This window comes from Halichoeres trimaculatus, unplaced genomic scaffold (assembly GCF_033239565.1).
Source record: "Halichoeres trimaculatus isolate MK-OKI-2021-1 unplaced genomic scaffold, fHalTri1.1 fHalTri1_scaffold_9, whole genome shotgun sequence".
NCBI classification, from domain to species: domain Eukaryota; kingdom Metazoa; phylum Chordata; class Actinopteri; order Labriformes; family Labridae; genus Halichoeres; species Halichoeres trimaculatus.
In genome coordinates this window covers 136294-142500 of record NW_027437188.1, presented here as the reverse complement: position 1 = coordinate 142500, position 6207 = coordinate 136294, and the positions used below count along the sequence as shown (strand labels likewise).

Here is a 6207-nt window from a genome sequence, read left to right as displayed (position 1 = left end):
ACAGGCTTTCTGAGCTCTATGTGGCATGGACACGTAGTCTGAGGTCTATGTGGTATGGACAGGCTGTCTGAGCTCTATGTGGCACAGACAGGCTGTCTGAGCTCTATGTGGCATGGACAGGCTGTCTGAGCTCGATGTGGCATGGACAGGCTGTCTGAGCTCTATGTGGCGTGGACAGGCTGTCTGAGCTCTATGTGGCATGGACAGGCTGTCTGAGCTTTATGTGGCATGGACATGCTGTCTGAGCTCTTTGTGGCATGGACAGGCTGTCTGAGCTCTATGTGGCACGAACAGGCTGTCTGAGCTCTATGTGGCATGGACAGGTAGTCTGAGGTCTATGTGGTATGGACAGGCTGTCTGAGCTCTATGTGGCACAGACAGGCTGTCTGAGCTCTATGTAGCACAGACAGGCTGTCTGAGCTCCATGTGGACGGACAGGCTGTCTGAGCTCCATGTGGCATGGGCAGGCTGTCTGAGCTCCATGTGGACGGACAGGCTGTCTGAGCTCTATGTGGCATGGACAGGCTGTCTGAGCTCTATGTGGCATGGACAGGTAGTCTGAGGTCTAAGTGGCACAAACAGACTGTCTGAGCTCTATGTGGCATGGACAGGCTGTCTGAGCTCTATGTGATATGGACAGGCTTTCTGAGCTCTATGTGGCATGGACAGGCTGTCTGAGCTTTATGTGGCATGGACAGGTAGTCTGAGCTCTATGTGGCCGGACAGGCTGTCTGAGCTCTATGTGGCGTGGACAGGCTGTCTGAGCTCTATGTGGCATGGACAGGCTGTCTGAGCTTTATGTGGCATGGACAGGTAGTCTGAGGTCTAAGTGGCACAAACAGACTGTCTGAGCTCTATGTGGCATGGACAGGCTGTCTGAGGTCTATGTAGTGTGGACAGGCTGTCTGAGCTCTATGGGGCACAGACAGGCTGTCTGAGCTCTATGTGGCACAGACAGGCTGTCTGAGCTCTATGTGGCATGGACAGGTAGTCTGAGCTCTATGTGGCATGGACAGGCTGTCTGAGCTCTATGTGGCATGGACAGGCTGTCTGAGGTCTATGTGGCACGAACAGGCTGTCTGAGCTCTATGTGGCATGGACAGGTAGTCTGAGGTCTATGTGGTATGGACAGGCTGTCTGAGCTCTATGTGGCACAGACAGGCTGTCTGAGCTCTATGTAGCACAGACAGGCTGTCTGAGCTCCATGTGGACGGACAGGCTGTCTGAGCTCCATGTGGCATGGGCAGGCTGTCTGAGCTCCATGTGGACGGACAGGCTGTCTGAGCTCTATGTGGCATGGACAGGCTGTCTGAGCTCTATGTGGCATGGACAGGTAGTCTGAGGTCTAAGTGGCACAAACAGACTGTCTGAGCTCTATGTGGCATGGACAGGCTGTCTGAGCTCTATGTGATATGGACAGGCTTTCTGAGCTCTATGTGGCATGGACAGGCTGTCTGAGCTTTATGTGGCATGGACAGGTAGTCTGAGCTCTATGTGGCCGGACAGGCTGTCTGAGCTCTATGTGGCGTGGACAGGCTGTCTGAGCTCTATGTGGCATGGACAGGCTGTCTGAGCTTTATGTGGCATGGACAGGTAGTCTGAGCTCTATGTGGTATGGACAGGCTGTCTGAGCTCTATGTGGCATGGACAGCATGTCCACGCTCTATGTGGCACAGACCAGCTGTGGATGCTTCACATGGCACAGGCCTAGATACTGAATGATTTTTAAAGTGTGTTCAATTTGTTATGTCAATTAAGGATATGTGTTGATGGGTAGGTTTTAGGACATACAGGCAGTTACTGCTGCGGAGCACAGACAGCCTGTGCCCCTAGCACAACCTTTCAATGTACAGCAGGGTCTCATATCCACTGTTTTCTCTTTTGACACGGTTACAGAACACCATTACAACAAAAATCATTTTTCTGTAAAATAAGGGTAAAACACTGACAGCAGGGTTGTCACTGTTTCGGTGTGATTACAGATTCATATACTGTATACAGTATTATACTGTGAGGATCAATTGCAGTACATTCACTGGAACATAATAGGACATTTCTGGCCACCTTGCTTCCAGCGGTTTACCTTTTTTTGTTACAGGGAAACTTTTTACAGAGTAATAAAAAAAAATCTCAACAGGAAAAAAAGACTGGCAAAGAAAGGCAACACATCAGGGCAGGAAGTGAAGTTTTCTGAAAAGAGAGGAAAGACTTTACTGTAAAAAAAAAACATGATGGGAAAAAGACGAGACTGAAGCTAGCATAAATGTGTTGTGCAGCCAGAATCTGTGAATCGGTGCGTTCAATCTCTATGGGCCTGTGTCATCAACCAGCTCTTCTCCCCATACCCTTCTGGAGTCATCCAATCATGTGTTCTCGTCTTTTTAAGGAAGTTTTCCTCATGCAGTCAGTGTTTCTCCAACCAGTGGCGTCTCCCCCTGCTGGTCACTGCAAAGAACACAGGTTTAACTTCTGGAATTGCGTCACTGTTGAATCAAAGCTGAGCCTCCTTCTTTAATTCAGTCTGGTTAGAGCAAAAAGAAAGAGGGGCATTAAACTTCTTTCATTTAATACCAATCTGAGCCCCAAGTCTCCAAAATTAGATCCCAAGTGCAACTTGTGTTTCATCTGCTCTGGCTGAGCTGAATTAGCAATGAGGACCACGGGACAAAACAAGGGGAGAAGTCCACAGAGCGGACTCTAATGACTCCCAGACTCTTAAAATCAATCTAAAGTCACACGGCTTTGTTCTGCAGAGTGTGGATGTGAATACAGACCCACCTTAGAGAGCGTCTGAGAGCCAGGGAGAGAGGATGGAGATCCAGACAGCAGGAAGCCTTTCTGATGTGATATCACATCCAAAACTGTCCGTACCTCTGGTGAGACCAGGCTTCCTCAGATGTTTATAACAAACTGAGGTCTCCAAAGAAAACGAATTCTGAAGAAATCCCCTGACCTCAAAAAAAAATATTAATCCGGGAAAAGATGCCAAGCTTAGCTTCTTCCTGCTGCAGCTCAGTATCAGATGGTGAGATGTTATAACAGAAACAAACATTTCTCAGCAGCAGCTGCTAGAGAGAAAATTTGATGCAGAGTGAAGGCTGTTTCAAGAAAGATGAGAAGACCGATGTATGTTTGTGCTTCAAAGAGAAAAAACGGTCCGTCTTTTGTGTTATGGGGCTGTGGAGGTGGTCAAAGAGTACAATGGATGTTGGCGTTTTGACACCAAACACAGAGCTAAGTACACCAAAGTGAGCCTTCAAAAAAACAACAAACAGAGCAATATTAAAAAGCAAACTGCAATCGCAGCAGGATGAGTTCAAGAAAGCCACAACCAAAAACAAGGCAGCAGTGAAAGCTAGCTTTATTGTGTCTGAAGAAGTTTCCCTCACTGTAAAGTCAGAGAGTGCATTTTGAAGCAGTAGTTGTTTTACACTAAATATAGTCACTTTTAGATAAATTATATACTGAACTTACAGTTACATCTGGCCCTTTGAGAGCAACCATTATGATGACACGGCCCTCAGTGAAAATGAGTTTCACAGCCCTGTTTTAGGCCATGTCCACACTGTGACTGTTAATAAATTGTGACTTTTTATTTTGTTATTGTTGAAAGGTTTTTTTACTCATCGTGTGCCAGTCAGAGAATCTTTGACAAAATTCATTTCATACTTAGGGGTATTGTTTTTTTTGTGTTGTTGTTGTTGTTGTTATTGTTGTTGTTTTTGTTTTTTCGTCAGCACACTTATCATGAACCATACAAAGGATGTAAGAGTATAAAACTAAAACAATCATAATAATATCAAAAGCAAGTCCCAAACCAAAGTCATTCATTCATAAAGTCAATGTTCACCAAAAATGAATTCAGCAACATACCAATACAGATAAACACAAATATGAAGTACACAATGGTTTTATTTTTTGTTTGTTTTTTTATTTTTGTATTTGTTTGGATTTTGTTTTTGTTTTTTTCTTTTTCTTTTTTTGTTTTTTTGTTTTGTTTTGTTTGCTCTGTTTTTGGAAGGGAAAGTAAGGCTCTGATGGTTTCAGGTTTAAAAAAATAGATCAGTTCATAAGGAAAATTCAGTTCATTAAGCTTATCTCAGTTCAGTTCAGAGAAGGAGACAGAGGAGAAAAAGTTCCATTTTTAGGTCATTTAGAAAAAAAAAAAAGTTTAGTTTAAATCCAAAGGCAAAAAGGGAAAAAAAAAAAAGGTTTGTCACAGCAGAAGATCAGGTCTGAAAGTCAGTCAGTCACCTCAGTCAGAGTGTCCAAGGATGAGTTACAGGAAACTGTGCACCTGGTTCATGTCCTGATCCAGGAAGAATGCTGAAGGTGATGATGAAAGGTTTTTCCTCTTTGCGTGTAAACTAGGGACTAAACAACTCGACTTTCGCATTTTTAACTCAGATATACACACAGCTCCATGGAGTTTTCCTGGGACTATTTAAAAAAAAAAACTGGTGCTCTCAACTGTCTCTATCAATAAAGGCCTTTGCTCCGGCTGTCTAACAATTGTTCAGCTTCTGGGTGAAGCTCTTCCTTTGTGGTTCATCTAAAAAAGTTCAATAAAAGTCCGGTGATCAGTTTAAAGGGTTTATTGTGCAAAAAATCCAAAACAAGCCAACATGTAATTCAGGCAAAATGTAGAAAATAATACTTGATGAAAACCAGTGGTGTGCGGTCAGGGGAGGCAGGGGAGGCAGTGCCTCCCCTAGGCTAACAAGAAAATATATATATATATATATATATATATATATATATATATATTTTTTTTTTTTTTTTTTCATGAAAATATTTTTTTTCCCAGTTGTTTGTATACAATTTGTCATAACTAAAAATTAAAAAAAAGGAAATTGCTGATTTGTCAATAAGAGGGAGGCTAACAGAGGGGACGGACAGTGTTTCGAGCTGGCTTCATGCTTGTAATGTGCGTCGGAGGCAGAGACTCCGAGAAAGAGAGAGACCGTTTACTTGAAATCACAACGTTTTGCAGGTTGGTGCATGCGTACTAAGGTCTAATGCTGATTAACGTAGGCATCAATGAGGCTCAGCGCTTCTCTGCCTCCGCAGGTTGTAATACCACACCGTCTTTGAGGTCTGGCGATAGTTTGTTAGTGCAGACGTTTAATAGAGTATATCGGAGGTGCCTGGCCTGTGTTCTTGTGTTGTTGAGATACGGGTTATTTTTGTTTGTGTTTTGCTCTTTCTCCTGTGATGTAAATCCTGTAGAAATGAAGGTGAACGTATGTTTCAGGTTTTAATTGGCATTTCGTCTTGTTAACTCCGGGACTTCAGTCTGTCTCTGAACCGTAGATGGGAAAGCTGATTAACATTTATTTACTTGGCTCGTTGCTGGTATCCAGTGTCTAGGAGTCCGGGCCAAAGTGAGGGAAAAGACTAAAGAGGAGGAAAAAAAGGTGCACCTTGTGCACAACCGCACATTGATTGAGGAAACAAAGACCAAAATACTCCCGCCCCACACACACCATGCATGCACTCAGACCGTCTCTCCTTCTGCTATGTCACACACGCGCACACACACACACACACACACACACACACACACACACACACACACACACACACACACACACACACACACACACACACACACACACACACACACACACACACACACAGCACAGACTGTCACTGTGTTAAAAGGGCAGGGCTGGCCAGTAACAGTTTGTATTAGCAAATGTGAGCAGTGCACCATATATATAACACACACGTATAGAAATTTCAACTTTAGCTGGCTGCCTGCCTCCCTCGTCATGGACCTCACTGCACGTTACTGGTGAAAACTCAACAAATAATGATGGTAGAACGATAGAAAGGGACGATGAAAAGGTGACGGTCAACAAAAACATCTGAGCTCCCCACTCTGAGACTCTGCCCTGCTTTTTGTTCTGAATTCCCGCCACCATACACAATAAGCAGGAACATGGACAGATACAGACCTCATCAAAGGGACAACGTCAGCTACACTGCAAAGAAAAGAGACGGCTAAACTTATTGTAGCTTCTACAGCCTCCTCACTCGCAGTTAGCCGTCTTTGGCCAATCAACAACCGCCAAGCAGGAGCAGGAGGAGCGGAATGAATTTGCTCTCCAGGTATCTGGGAAACCACATATATTTTTATAAGTGAATGCCTGTCATCCACACAAAACCACAGTGTGACGTCACTAAAAACCAGGTTTTCTCAAA

At 44.2% G+C, this 6207-nt stretch overlaps 1 protein-coding gene across 4 annotated transcripts in view; it reads left to right on the top strand.

Moving 5' to 3' along the window:
• The window catches only part of ecel1 (endothelin converting enzyme-like 1), a 106584-nt gene that overhangs the window by 83945 nt on the left and 16432 nt on the right, over positions 1–6207 (top strand). The window lies entirely within an intron of this gene.